The following is a 15,510-nucleotide window of genomic DNA, read 5'->3' as shown; positions in this document are numbered from 1 at the left end:
TTTTCTTTATAAATTACTCAGTCTCAGGTACGTCTTTATCTGCAGTGTGAAAACAGACTAACACAATTACTGAGTCCCAGATGTCAACTGAGTGGAGGTGGAGAGACCCTGGCCTAGGATAAAACCAGTCATTAAGACACAAGCCTTCTTTCTGGATGCCATTCACTGCCTGGGGAATTCACTGAGGGTACAAAGAGCACCTGGGGAAAAGCATCTGAGTCCTTAGAGCCGTGGCTTCTCCATTTCCTGCCCCTCAACTCAGCAGAACCCTAACAGGCCAGGGCAACGCAGACAATCATGCTATGTGGATTCACGCCAGCATCTCCACTGTGCCTGAATATGTTTCAACTACAGGAATTTGGGGCATTTGCCATTTACATAAAAGATGTACTCCTGAAATAGGAACACACAAATTAAACATTAGTAGACATTTTAAGTACCCTTGGGAGGTTTTAAATTTTAGTTTAAGATTTAAAGTATTTTGCCTTAAAAGCTCCAGAAAGAACACGGTTAGCGGGACAGAGCTGTGGACAGGACTGCATGAGACCAGGGCGATAGATTCAGTTCTGCTTCTTATTAGCTCCATGGCGTTAGAAATATTTCTTCTCAGTTTCCTCACCCTCAAAATTACTGCTCCACCTTCATTAAAGGATTGTTGTAGAGATCAAAAGAGAGCATATATGCGAATCAATGCAGTTGAGTGAATGCAAAAAAGAATGAGTGAAGTGTTTGAAACTTGCATAGGGCCACACAAATGTTCCTAACCATTCTCTAAGCCTTTTTTGGTTTTGTTATCTGCGTGATTCATTTTTATATTGCCCAATGCTTAATCCACATGCTGTCTGGTTATGTCACAGTATTGAAATCTATCACGCCTCTAGCGTGCCTCATTCGTTCCGGGTTTGTCTGAAGTCTACGAGGGGTTCATGTTCACCTGTCTATTGCTGTAGGGCGCGGTGCTCATGGCCTTTATGTAGGTTTCACAGGGCTGGGCTTCTCCAGCTCTGAGATCAGGGCAGGACCCCTGTGAAGGGGGATGTGGTTATCTGGATGGCATGGGGAGAGGAATGCCCAATTCTGGAGTTTTCCTTACTTTTCAAAAGCTTCATTTTTGTTGGCCTTTCATATGCTTATGCACTCAGACCTTTCCATGTGGGATTCGGAACGGCTGACAATCATGTCATTTCTCCTGACGGGTTAGGGGGAAAAAAGTGGTGGCTTCATCAGTCATTTGTTACCCTGTAATGTTCAGAAGCAGCAGAATGAAAAAATCTGAATTTCCATAGTTATTTCCGGAACTAAACTGATTAAAATCATTTCCTAGGTAGGTCGGCATCTTCCCTTTAACAATTTTCAGAAGAAAAGGCAAAGAGAAAGTCATTGTGGCGATGGCATTAAATCTGCTTGGGTGACTCAGAATGTATGTTGGCACGGCAACATGTCATGGGGCGAGCAGCAAACATGTCCTGTCGGTGGCGGTGGCGTGTCTGAAAGGGCCTTGGGCTTCGCCGTGCCATGCTGGATTTGCTTCCTTTTAGCTTTTCACATGAAAGTGTTTGAAGCTAATCTTTTCATTCCTTTGCGAGGGGCTCATCAATAGGACGAACGCATTAAAGGTTTCCCCACCGTTGCGTTTCTCAGGGCCGTTGTTAAAAGTGTGAATTGTGTTTCGTGCCACAGTGTAATGAGAATTTGAATTTCGTGCGGAGCCCAAAGTGTAAATGAAAAATCGTCCGTTGCCCAGCTGTGCAGACGGTGAATGTCTTTCCCTGCGATGTATTCCACACTCGTTCTTGTTAATTTATTCATCCATCCACACGTTCGTTCACTCACTGATGGACAAGCTTTAGTGTGCGACCACTGTGTGCCCTGCTCTGTGCTTGTCTTAAAAATGTCACAGATGGCTGGAGGGTAATGTTTTTCCTGCTAAAATGCTCCCAGCCTGGAAAGGGAGAGGGGGAATGAGACGTAGAGAAATCTTTAAGGGGCAACATGGTAAGAAGGATTCTGGAAAGATCCTTTAGACTGGGGAAATTGGGAAGGCTTGAAAAGAAGGAGTCCTCCTATCCTGGCCCAGGGATGACCAGGACCTGGGAGGGCAAGCCCCGGGGATGAGGTATGGGATGGCAGGCCTCGGTTCCTGGGATGCCGTCACTTTTGGGGGTAGACACCTTAAGGAAAAGTGGAGGTGTCTGAGAGGTGTTCAGAAGTTGACAAACACTGATGTTGTCATCATTGTGCCGTAAGAGCTATTGATGGCGGGAATCAAAGGTCATCACGGCCACTCCCAGTGAAGACAGAAAAGAAGGCTGGGGCCAGGAAGTCGGGAAAGTGGACAGAGAGGCCTCTGGGCTCTGCAGGTCAATGGCTGTAGCCTCCTTCTGCTTTTGCTGTGCAGCCTGGGACCTTGTCTTCCCCGCTCTGACAACCAAACAAGCAGCTCCAAGTTCATGACTATCTGGGAATCCTGCTTAGCCAAAAATGACATCTGTCAGATGGGTTTCCCTTTTTCCCTGGAGGTTTTCGAAAGCTCTGGTTGTTCTTGAAGACCCGTTGATCCCAGGCAGACCCTGCAGGCGGTGCCCATAGAGTGTGTGATGGCTGGTGGGTGACCCTCTGGAGCACCGATCACGAGCACAAGCCTGGGCTGAGACCCGGATGCCAGGGGCAGCGAGCAATTTCCACCCCCGCACCAAAGGCGGGGATGCCTCTTGAGACAATCACAGGATTAGTGTAAATAGAACTTGTGGGGAAGCAAAATTGTAAGCCTAACATGGCACTCAGCTCTTCCCTGCTGTAGAATGTACCACTGGACGTGTGTTTCCAGAAGGAAGGGGCAACTCTGTAAGCCTGAGCTCCTCTCCTCGTCCCTGCCTGGTGGCACACACTGCAGTGGCCTGTGCTGGTCTCTGAGGCTGTTCACAGAGGAGGCGGAGCGCACATTTTCACAATGGGCTCACGGTCTCACCTGGCCAGCGAGACGCAGTGTCTCCTTTGCTCACAGTCTCACCTGGCCAGTGAGACCCAGTGTCTCCATCGCTCACAGTCTCACCTGGCCAGCGAGACTCAGCGTCTCCATCACTCACGGTCTTACATGGCCAGCCCAGACCCAGCGTCTCCATCACTCACGGTCTCACCTGGCCAGCGAGACGCAGTGTCTCCATCGTATTGTCCCCTCCGCCACACCAAATTTTTTAAGCCAAGAAATTAGAGTCATCTCTACATGCAAAACCCAATCTGGGCACTGGCAGAGGTGCCTGGTGCCCAGGGCTCTCTATCCTTTGCCCTCTGCCTGGCCCTTCCCCATATGGCCTGTGCACTGAGCACTTGGGTACTAGGACCCCTCATCATAAGGAGGGCTGGACATGCCTTGGAGTCCCACAGTCAGTGCCTGGCAGTATGGCTGTGTAAGAGCCCAGCTCCTGTGCCACAAGGCAGGACCAGCTTCAGGATGCACTTTGTGCTCTGAGTCTCCCCTTGATCACACCTTCCATTGGATTTCTCCCCTCCCCTCTCCTGCCTCACCCACTCCCTGGTTGAGACACTTACTCCCAAATTCTCAGCTTAGGGTCAAAGGAGGCCTCAGGAGAACAGAGCTCAGATGGCGTATCAGTCAGCTCAGCTGCTACAACAAGATATCGAGGACGGGGAGGCCTAAACACCAGAAATCTGTCAGCGTTCCAGAGGCTGGGAAGTCCAAGGTCAAGCTGCCAGTGACGTAGGTTTCATTCTGAGGCCTCCTGTCTCGGCTTTGAGGTGGCCGCCATCTCACTGTGTATGCACATGGTCTCTTTGTGCAGGGGGAGATAGAATGAGTTCTCTGGTGTCTCTCTTAGAAGGACACGAATCCTATTGGGTCAGGGCCCCATCCTTATGTCCTCAATTGACATTAACTACTTCCATAGAGGCCCTACTTCAAATATAGCCACACTGGGGGTGAGGGCTTCAACATATGGATTTTGGGGGGACACAAGCATTACAGAGATAAAGTAATGAATGAAATAGGAGCATTTACTGAGCACTTGCTCTGTGCCTGGCCCCTCACATACAGCCTAAAATTCAACCCAGAGACAGAAAGAGCCACTGTGTGCTACCATAACCCATCCCAGTCAGGTAAGCAGTGCTAGTGCAAAGGATGAGGCCACCCATTTTAGAAAGGAAGCAGGGGTGGGGGTGAGGGGCCACAGGGCACTGGCCTGTGAGCAGTAGAGCTGGCGTCTGAGTGCCACCGGTCAGGGTTAGAGCCTGTGCCCAGGCATGCTGCCTGCTGCCTCCTGCCTCCTGCTCAGACAGTGTGAGGACTCTATTAGCTTCCTAAAGCCGCCGTGACCAATTGCCACAAACTGGGTGGATTACAACCGAGATTCATGCTCTCACACTTCTGGGGGCCAGAAGTCAAGGTGTGGTCAGGGTTGGTTCTTCTGGAGGATCTGCGGGGTGGTGGGTTCCTTGCCTCCTCCAGCTTCTGGTATGGCCGGCAAGCCTGAGTTGGAAGATGCGTCACTCCCATCTCTGCCTCTGTCTTCACTCGGCCTCCGCCTGTCTCATTTCACCTCCCCTTCTCGTCTAAGATCACTTGTCATTGGATTTAGGGCCCATCCTAATTCCAGGATGGTCTCATCTCGAGATACTTAAGTTAATTACATCTGCAAGGACTCTTTCCAGTGAAGGCCCCATCCACAGGTTCCAGGGGACATATTGTTTTGGGGGACACTATTCAACCCACTTCAGGGACGTTTCTGTCCATTACCAGGTGGACACATAGGTGTGCGCACTGTCAACCCTACACACAGGTGTGTGCCTTGTCAGCCCTACACACAGGTGTGTGCCTTGTCAACCCTACACATAGGTGTGTGCATTGTCAGTCCTACACACAGGTGTGCATGTTGTCAGCCCTACACACAGGTGTGTGCACTGTCAGCTCTACACACAAGTATGCGCACTGTCAGCCTTATACACAGGTGTGCATGCTTTCACCCCTACACATAGGTGTGCACACTGTCACCACTACAAGTAGATGTGTGCACTGTCAGCCCTACACATAGGAGTGCACATCGTCAGCCCTACACACAAGTGTGGGCACTGTCAGCCCTACACACAGGTGTGCACATTGTCAGACTCATACATAGGTGTGTGCACTGTTAGCCCTACACACAGGTGTGTGCATTGTCAGCCTGCCTCCTCCCATGCAGGGCCTTCCTTCATGCGGGGCCACCCAGGCTTTCCCTCTTCCTCTCTCTTCCTGTTTCCTCCTTCTGGCTTCTGCATTTCACATTAGGGCTTTTCTCAAATAGCTACTGATCTTTGGTGATGGAGTCACATTTTACAATGAGGAGTAGAAGCCCGGCTGGAAGCTCTGTGCTGAGCCTGGAGACCAGTGAATTTCACTGAGGTCTCCAGATGTTCCCCTGGGGTCTCCCTGGATGTTAGTGGCTGAGGGCCCTTCTTCTCAGGTTGGTCTATTTTTGCGGAGAAAAATCGTTCAATGTCCCTGGAAGTGTCACCCTGACTCGCGGCATTCTGAGAAGGGGCCTGGAGGAGCCGCAGCATCCAGTGTGTAACCCTCACGTAGTTCCCCGATGTTTAGGCTTTGCTGTGTGCCCCCCATCGCCTGTGCCTGGTGTCCCGAAGCCCAGAGCCTCCAGTCTGCTTTCCTCATGGGCTGAACTTAGGTCTTCTGCCCAGGCAGGTGGGCCGAGCTTCTGACTGTTTGAAGGATATAGGGTCTTGTATCTGACCAGGGTTTTTGAGATCACAATGCTTTTAATCTCACCCAGTGGGGTGTTGGTAGGTGTTTACATCTTGGGTTTCGTGGCACAAATAGGTTTGTTTCTTGTTGGTTTCTCCCTCTCTGGCTTTCTGATTTCATTATGATTTTGGAAGATGATGGAAAGCAAAAGGTGAGAGGACAAGGCAAATATACACGCACATCTCTGCACGTGTATTTCTAGTTGCTGATTGTTATTTTCTCTGCTGCTGCGATCGTGAGGTTTTGGAAAGGGAAGCCAGTTATTTGCTGTTAAGGGTCATATTCTGAGTGTGAAACTTTCGTTGCTCAAATGGGGGTCTCCTGAGTAGACCCCGACTGAGGGGGGATGGGAGCTAAGCAATGCAGTCGGTCTGTGTTTACCAGGAAGCTGGAGCCATTTCCTCATGGGTTCACCTTCTCCACGCAGGCCAGTTCTCCTTGTCATCGACCACCGGGGCTGCCGCCTTCATCCCGTCCCTCTCATGTCTCCTCGTCAGTTTGTCTCCGACCTCGTCTTGTCCATCCAAGTCACCACACGAGGCTGGAGTGGTTCTCCGGAAAGTGCAGCGCTGATGGCTTCCGTGTGCCCCTGCCCTGCCAGCCGGCACAAGGTCAACACTCCTCTCATGCTTTGTCGACTTTGTGAAGCGAGCTGTTAAGCCTCAGTCAACACCCCGGAGTGTGGCCAGTAGTGCACACGTGACATCTTTAAACATAAAGATCATGTTTCTGACCCACAGTGGAGAAAGCGAGAAAGGATAAGGAAGCACTTCCTTTAGTAATAGCAACTACACAATGGCAAAAATGACCCAGGCTCCGGAGAGGACAGCGTGACATATTGGGCAATCTTATGGTTGTGTATCTGTGTGCGTGGTGTGTTGTATGTTATGTTGCATGTGGAGTGTGTACATGTGCGTGTGTGTGTTGTGTTGTGTGTATGTGGTGTGTTGTGTGTGGGGTGTATGCATATGTGTGTGTATGGGGTGTGTGTCCACAGTGTGTATATGTTGTGTTGTATGTGTAGTGTGTGTTTAGGTGTGTGAATGGGGTATGTGTCTACAGTGTGTGTGTGTTGTGCTGTGTGTGGGGTGTATGTATACATGCATATGTGTATATATGTGTGTATGGAGTGCGTGTGTGTGGGGGGTGTATGTATACGTGCATATGTGTATATATGTGTGTATGGAGTGCATGTGTGTGTGGGGTGTGTGTAAAGTGTGTTGTGTGTGGGTGTGTGTATTGTGTGTGGCATGTATACGTGTGTGTGTGTGCAGTGTATTGTGAGTGTATGTATTTTGTGTGTGTGGTGTGTATGTGTGTGTGCAGTGTATTACGTGTGGGTGTGTGTATTGTGTATATATGAATATGTGAGTGTATGTAGTGTGTGTTGGGTGTGTGCATTGTGTGTGTGATGTGTGCGTGTAGTGTGTTGTGTGTGTGTGTGTATTGTGTGTGCAGTGTGCATATGTATGTGTGTGTGCAGTGTGTTGTGGTGGGTGTATGTTTTGTGTTGTGAGTGTTGTGTATGTATGTGTGCAGTGTGTTGTGTATTGTGTGTATTGTGTTGTGCGTGTATATGTATGTGTATGTGCAGTGTGGTGTGGCGGGTGTGTGTATTGTGTGTGGTGTGTATGTGTGTGCAGGGTGTTGTGTAGGAGTCTGTGAATTGTGTGGTGTGTATATGTATGTGTGTGTGCTCAGTATGTTTTTAGTGTGTGTGTTTGCATGTGCATGTGCACACACGTGTGTCAAGCAGTCGACACTCAACTTTTTGGAAGTAACACACTGTTGAGTTGCAAGGCTAACTGCTGCACTTTTGCCAGTGATGTGTGGAGTGCTGCTGTGTCCTGATGTCCTGGCTCTGATGCTGAGAGCCGGCATAGCATCTGTGACGTGATCTCGGCTCACTGCAACCTCCGTCTCCCGGGTTCAAGTGATTCTCCGGCCTCAGCCCTCCTGAGTAGCTGGGATTACAGGTGCGTGCCACCACGCCCAGCTGATTTTTGTATTTTTAATAGAGACGGGGTTCTGCCATGTTGACCAGGCTGGTCTTGAACTCCTGACCTCAGGTGATCCACCCACCTTGGCCTCCCAAAGTGCTGGGATTACAGGCATCAGCCACCACACTCGGACCAGTAACAGGTGTTTAAAGTTGCTCTTCAGGAACTAGGGGGCAGCTCTTGTCCAGTTCAAGCCAGTTGAATCCACCAGCCCTTCGCCTGGGCCTGCTAGGATGCTGGAAGAGTGACCTTTTGATATCAGAGGGCCAAGAACTCCACCCTCAGATCATGTGCCCATGGCCATTTTCTGCACATCTGGTATGAAGAACCACGTGGCTCGTTTCCACTTGTGCAGATGCCCCAATTGCCTCGTCTTTCCTACTTGCCAGCCACCTTTCCCCACACTTTAGACCACCTGCTTTCTATCCCATAAATATCCCTAAACTCTATTTTCCTGGAGGCAGATTTGAGATTTGTTCTCCTATCTCCTTGCACGGTAGCCTTGTGAATAAAATCTTTTCTCTCTTGCAAAACCTATCACCAGAGTGATTGGCTTGCTGTGCACAGGCATAACACACCTAGCCAGGTCAACATTATTTTACAGAGAAAAAACAGATGCGGCAGGGGCGGGTGACTTGCTTGCAGTCTGCTGGTGATAGTGTTAGGATTGTTCTTGGGGTAAGGGGTTTCGGCTGAGTTAAACTTCTAGCAGCACTCCCTGAGAAAGAGTGCTTTGTAGACAAATACGTGTAAGAAATGTTGCATTGCATTGTCGGAAATTCCCAACGCACCGTGGGCACATCTCAACCTCTGAGGAGTCCTGGAATAAAGCCTTTTAGCTTCCTTGATCATGAAGCCCTTTCCTTGTAGAACATTCCAACTGGCCCACAGAGCTCGTTTAGCCTGTTGTGCTAATATTGAAAATGGCAGGGTTTCCAAGGCAGCAAGGAGACCCAACTGGGAAGGTTTTGAAACAAAAGAGATTCCTCAGGGTCTACCCGTGGAGAGTTTGGTGTAGGAGCTCCGGCGTGGGTCCCACAATGCACACGTTTTAAAATTTTCCAGGCGACTCTGATTATCATTCAGGTTAGAATGAGGACTCAGGTTCCACAAAGTCTCAGAGTTGAGTTTGGTTTTTCTTTTTAAGTCTGAGCTTCCCAGAGGCAAACCAAATAGAGAGGTCAGTAATGGTGCAAATCCATCTTAGGCTTACCCTGTGGGTGAACATCTTGGGAAACACGATCTCAAGAGAGGCCCTGATGGAGCCTGCCTTTCAAAGGTTGTGAAAGATGGCTGTAGGGAAAGTCGCATGACAACAGTGGCTTGCATTGAGTGCAACAGAAAACATTTGCTCCAGAGGCACCTTACCTGCACTGTTAAATAAGTGAGTCTTTTTTGTGGCAGGGGTAGAGGGGAGGAAATGGTTTCTTCTGTGAATGTGTATTTATCCCTGGCTTGGGTGGTATCCAGGCAAATGATTATAGTGCATGTCCACCCATCCCAAGAAATGTGTTCAACATAACATGGAAAAATTAAGTCATACGAGACATATGAGATGTGTGTGAACCAATTTAAAACCACTTTAGGAAGAGCCTGAGGTCATGGATTACCACTGATCCACAAGGTACCTTTTTGTAATGGAGAGGCAATTAGGCCTGTACAACTGGCTCCACTAAGGCGAGCCAGAGCAGGAGGAAATTCCATGTGAACTGTGGAGCTCGGCTGCCTCCAACCTCATGCGATGAAGCCATTACGTAGGACAGAGGGACCCGCAAAAAATGGAGGTGTCCAACACTTGTGGAGCCTGATTGCAATGAGTGACTGTCAACAGCATCTTCGAGAGACGGTTTCTAACAAGCACCCTGGAGAGGTAGACTCTGCCGTAAATGCCCAGGAGGTGAGCCAGGTTGGCATCCTAAGGTCTTAGGAATCTTGCGGTGGTTAAGTTTGGCTACAGAAAAGAATCTGAAAATCAGTTGAATAAGTTACCTTTAAAGTAATCATGTCTCATCTTCAAGTAAAGTTGCAAGGTTGTCAAAAGGTCTCAAAATCTTTCTTAGTTCACTGAGCATTTCCTTGTATGGGAGACTCAGGAATTTCCTAAGAATGCTTTGCATATGCGCATTATTTTTTACCTGTCCACTCCACTACCAAGGACCTGCAGGAGGCAGAGAGAAAGCTCCCGTCTTGGAGGTCTTAAGCGAAACAAATAATGTGCAAAAACATGGTAAAGAGCTCAAGCTTTGGGTTCAAGTCAACCTGGGTTTTAGTTCTGGCTCCTGCCCGTGTGAGTTTGGAAAAGTTATTTCACATGTCAGAGCTTCGGTTTCCGTATCTGAAACAATTTGGGGATAGTCAGGTATCTTCTTCACGGGATGGCTTTGAGGATTAAATCAGATAGCATGTGTAAAGCATATGGCACAGTGCCTGGTAACCTTGTGCACTCAAGGTAGGGTAATTCTTACCAGCAGATGCTTAGAAGTTATTTGTCTCTCTGGGCTATGTAGCACTTTGACTTGCCTTCTTTTACCACACCTCTCTCCAACTAGAGTGAGCCTGAACTGGGAACCAGATTGTCCCTGTACACCCAGTTTTCAGCAGCGCACTGGCTCTGCCAAGTACTCAATGCACAGTTGTTGAATGAATCAATGAATGAATGAGCAAAAGTCAGAGCTTCTAACTCTAAGCCCTAAGCTCTTTGCATTGCCTTGTGCTGCCTTTAGAGTTAATTCAATGATAACAAACACTGTGAAACATGATTGATTTAAACTGATTAAACAATTGTTTCACACTCCATCGTCGATATATACATTCCGAAATTATTACAGAGAGAGAGCTAGAGTCCACCAACACTCATCAGGAGACATCCTTGGATTCGGTCCTCCCACGATGTCAAATGGTTTCCTGCTCAGTGCCCTGAAAACTGAGCTAGTAAATAGTGTATGGATTTCTTTTTTTTTTTTTTTTCTGTGAAAGAAAAAGAATTATCTCTATGGGCTTTTACTTATAAAGTAGTATCAGACCCACAAAGTGGAAAGAAAAAAAAAGAAATGGTGACTATGTTCTTGGTACGAAAGCAGGCACTCCTGGCAGTCTTGGCTTGAGCTCTGGGTATTTTGAAGCTCCAGGAATGCCACCAGACTGGCTCACTGGACACAGCTGATTGGGAGTCTCTTACGTGAACCTCAGACTGGCTGGTTCTGAAGTCACTGCCCCCATCCGGGCTGACTCCAGATAAAGAAAGTGGTCTATGCAGACTCCACGTCAGGAAACCAGTGGATATTCTGAGACAGTCAGCCCAGCTGCCAAGAGTAAAACATAGCCCTGCCAGAAATCCAAACCCAAATTACTAAATAATTTTCTTCTTTCTTCCCCCTTTTTCAAGTTACAGGTTTGGGCATCAGTCCTTGAGTTGTTGGTTTCAAGAGCAGATACACCTGATTAAATATAGATTTATTTTACGGAATTCTCCAAAGCCAAAAGTCGTCCAAACGCCAAATAAGATTGCATGCCAAGAGCGATATCTGAAAGTAGGAAATAGAACCTTTGGTGTTCTGCTCAAAATGAAGGAAAGATGAGAAGGTAGGTTTAAGATCGAGAAAATTACACCAGCTTTTCAACTTTGAGACTCACTTTTCCCCTCCTTTCTTTCTGATAGCTAGACTTGGTCTTAAAAGATTACTGTAAGGTTGTTAAACTGGCAATTCATTCTTTTTTCCTGACAGTGCATAAAAATAGTATGGATTGCCTTATGGGTAGAAAATTATTCTTAGAAGCTGGATCCCTGGGATAAAGATAGAGTCGTCTAGAAAGGCTGGAAAAACCAAACCATGTGGCTCGTTTTTGGTGTTAAGTCCTGAAATATCTGAAACGAGGTACTGCTTTTAGGGGAGGCCAGAGGGACTTTGTGAAGATCCTTTACTGGGGAGGCCGAGCTTCCTGCTGTAGTTGTAACCTCAAAGCACTGCTTTGCTTTAAAAGACGGTCATTTCTGTAATAAGCTCTTCTGTTTTATTTAGCACCTACTTTTGGTTACTTGATCCAGTAAATGCCCATATATTTGCATACTCGGCAGTGTTTTGTTAGGTTCTCTATGGTTAGTGTCTCATTCCATCATATTCCAAGAAAAGTCTTCCTTGGACTTTCAGTCCCCCTGTATCTCCAGGTTCTGGCACAGGGCCTATGTCTTCAACATAGTAGGATTAATGAGGCTTTTTCATCTAATAAGCAATTGAATGGATGCAGGGAGATGACAGCTGTTTTTGTTAACACCTCCCTTAATTAGGAAACATACGGACAGAGTGGACCCATTTCGATTTTAATTCAGTTCCAAGAAACTGCCCCGCCTGAGAAGATAAGGACCACTGGGGTCCGTCCTGGCTTTGAGCTCCCAATCAAGTGTGTGTCATTCCATTTTGGGAGCTGTTTCTCAGATGTCCCCGGCTGCAGGGTGGACCTCGGGACACATCCTCAGTGGATCCCGCCATCTTGGATCTGCACTGCCAGGATCTCGCTAAACCCAGACTCTCATTCTGGACTTCCCTGGAATGGACTTCCCAGTATTCCGACTGGTTCTGGAAGCAAGGACTGCTGGCCCCAGGAAGCTGGCTCCTCTGTCTGCCGACTGCAGCCTGCTTCTCTCTCTAGCACATTCCGGTGCAGAGATGGTGACAGAGTTTGGGAACCAGACATATCTAGATTAAAATTCTTGCTCTGCACAAGTGACTCGGCTTCTCAGAGACTTGATTTTCTCTGCTAGAACTTGGACCCCATACAAGTACCTGTCTCCAGGGGTGCTCTGCAAATTCACGGAGATGGTCCTATAAGCCCTTCCTAAACTGCATGGTGTACTTGTCCTGTTAACTTGGCTTACCCTGGCTCCTTTCTGGTCTGCTTTTTTTGTTTTTAGCCTTGCTCTACCATTTGACATTATGGTAAAAGGAGGATTGAGAACGTGTGTGAGAAAGCTTTTGACACACAGGTGAATGCCTGGTGCCCCTCACAGGCCCCTACACACCGGAGGGGCTGGAAGAATGGTTGTCAAATGAGCCAATTGATAAGCTCAATTTCACCATTGGCAAATGTGGCAGATTCAACTTTATCCACATACCACGTTGCATTGCAATCTTCTTGGTTATCTTAGAGAATCCTTTCTGTGTCGCTACTCTTCAATTTTTAATTTTTTTATTTTCTTAATTAATTTTTATTTTTAAGTGTCAGGATCCCTGTGCAGGATGTGCAGCTTTGTCCCATAGGTAAACATGTGCCGGTTTGCTGCACCTGTCAACTCGTCACTTAGGTAGTAAGCCCAGCATTCATTAGCTATTTATCTTGCTGTTCTCCCTCCCCTCACTCCCCACCCTGACAGGTCCCAGTGTGTGTTGTTCCCCTCCCCATGTCCCTGTGTTCTAATTGTTCAGCTCCCACTTACAAGCGAGAACATGCGGGTTGTCACTCTTTTAATACAGTTTTTTCAGAGGTCTTTGTTCTCACATTCCAAAGGTGAAGTTCTTTTCTATTTTAATAGTCCTCTGCAATTTGTTTCTAAAACCAAACCCTGTGGTTACATGCATACTGTTTGAGGAATTCACATGTTTCCAAAAATTAGTAAAAGTGGGGAAAAGAAATAGCAAGTTTACAGCCCCACCTGCAGTGACAACTTGCATAACCCTCTGTCTGAGCCAGGGCCTGTGTAAATGACGGTCACACACTGTTCCCTAAAGTCGCTTAACTCAGGATTGTTGGAATAGCATGATGGCATAGAGATGGGGTTCCAGTTTGTTTTATCGGTCCCTGAGGGCTACCTGAAGGAGGTGGAATTCCTCCAGGACCAGAATCAGAATCTACTCCATATGCTTACCTGGGCGACTTTTTGATCTGACTGTCCCTGGACACCAGCCTGTCCACCGCTTGTCCAGCAACCTCGGGGATGGCTGAGAAGAGATGGGAAGAATGGGAACCGAATTGCTTTGGGAACACCAGAACCGGGAAGAATGTGGATCTTCTTCATCTGCGGGTTCTCCAGCCTCTACTATACTTTTAACGTAAAAGGAGATGGAGGAAGGCAGTGGAAGCAACAAACGGGAGACTGCGTCCTCCTCCTCTTACGTTCTCGGGTCCTCATGCAGTGCCCAGGACACAGGAGGACCCACATACGTTTGCTGAACTCAGGAAGGAATGAGTGAGTCCTGTGCCCTTTGTGGTAACAAAGAGACTTCACTCGTTCAGACCCAGCTGATTGTGTTATGCATGTTCATGAAACTCCCATAAATTTGGCCAAGACTTACCATGTCTGTCCTTAGGGCAGGCTGGGTTTTTGAAAGCAACTATCTGCGGGTTCCTTTAATGAAAACCAAACAACATAAATCGTGCCAAGACACACAAGTGACAGCCCCAGGGAAGCGAGGCTCTTCTCTAATTACCTGCAGGACCAGGGGGTGGTGGTGAGTGCTGAGTGTGGATAGATATGTAAACAGTATCAGTCATCACAACAAAACCTGTGTCCTCGCAGCACGCCCTCCCATGTCCCAGGAGTGAAGCGTGATGAGGACATTGCTTCCAATGGGTGATGGGAAAGCTTCCAACCCAGCCTCTGCCCGGTTCTCCTGACTCTCACCTCCACCTCCAGTACCTGGCATGTAACTTTCAGAAGAAGAGATAAACACGAAATATTATTTTGAATGATTTTTTTCCCACTGAGAACAAAACTCACAAACCAAAGCTCCTTTTGTTTGTCTAGCTTCACAGCTCATGAAGGACTTTAGCTATGCTACTAAATACTCTGTATAGAATGACTCCATTAATCATGAAACCCCGCTTTTCATGCTGATGTTGTAATTGATTTTTACCCGCAGGAGCCAAAGCGGGTTTTGGATGTTGCTTTAGTAAGAGAAGCCTCACGTGATGTTTGGCTAGAGAGAGCTATTGCTGTTTTGGTCACCTGTGTATGGGCTGACCAGCTTGTTCGCCTCTGAAAGCGCCGTCTGGGAATACTCATTTTACTGAGATAACACTCAGACTTCAAGAGGTAAGGCCAACTCTGTCGATTTTGAAACAAAGTTGTTTTTCAAAATCCCCAAGTGACATCATAACCACTCCTTTAAAATGAAAACTCTTACTTCTGAAATGGCAATATTTAATAAAGTTTCTCTGAAAGACTTTGTCAATGAGGTTTGCGTAAATGGAAAAAAATAGAGCACTAGGGGATCATATATAACAAATTCACAGATCAGTAGTTGGCCTGGATGGATTTCCCCTGTGACACAGCTGCTGAATTGGAATGGTAAGGACATAGAACCATGAGGGCACGGAACCACCTGGGCGTGGAACCAGTAGGGCCCAGACCCCGTGGCCCTTGTGACTGGCAGCCCCAAGCTGACACTGGCAGAGTCCACACCAGCCTAAACAAGGAGTTAGCACAGATTTTTTTGGTCAGTCCAAGAAGAATATTCTACAAGGTAGGTTTTTATGAATTCTGTTAATTTTATTGAGAAACACATGACAGGCCACCTGGTCTCCTGGCCGCTAGAGATTTACAACGACTGGCGGTTGGCATTGGAAGGCAGAGGAGCCTTTCTGCATGGTGTAAACCACAGTTCAGACCCTGTGGCTGGGTTTCTAGTACTTTCTTAAATGGATGGTCTACCACTTGATCTAATTTGTACCAGAGTGTGGGCCTTTCCGTTGCTGGCACAAATGCAGGTAGGCCAACATTTGTTTTTCCTCTCTACTTAGAATTATTTTGTGTGGCTGTTTACAAGA

Source organism: Macaca thibetana, chromosome 12 (assembly GCF_024542745.1).
Source record: "Macaca thibetana thibetana isolate TM-01 chromosome 12, ASM2454274v1, whole genome shotgun sequence".
Taxonomy (NCBI): Eukaryota; Metazoa; Chordata; class Mammalia; order Primates; family Cercopithecidae; genus Macaca; species Macaca thibetana.
This window is presented reverse-complemented; position numbering follows the sequence as displayed.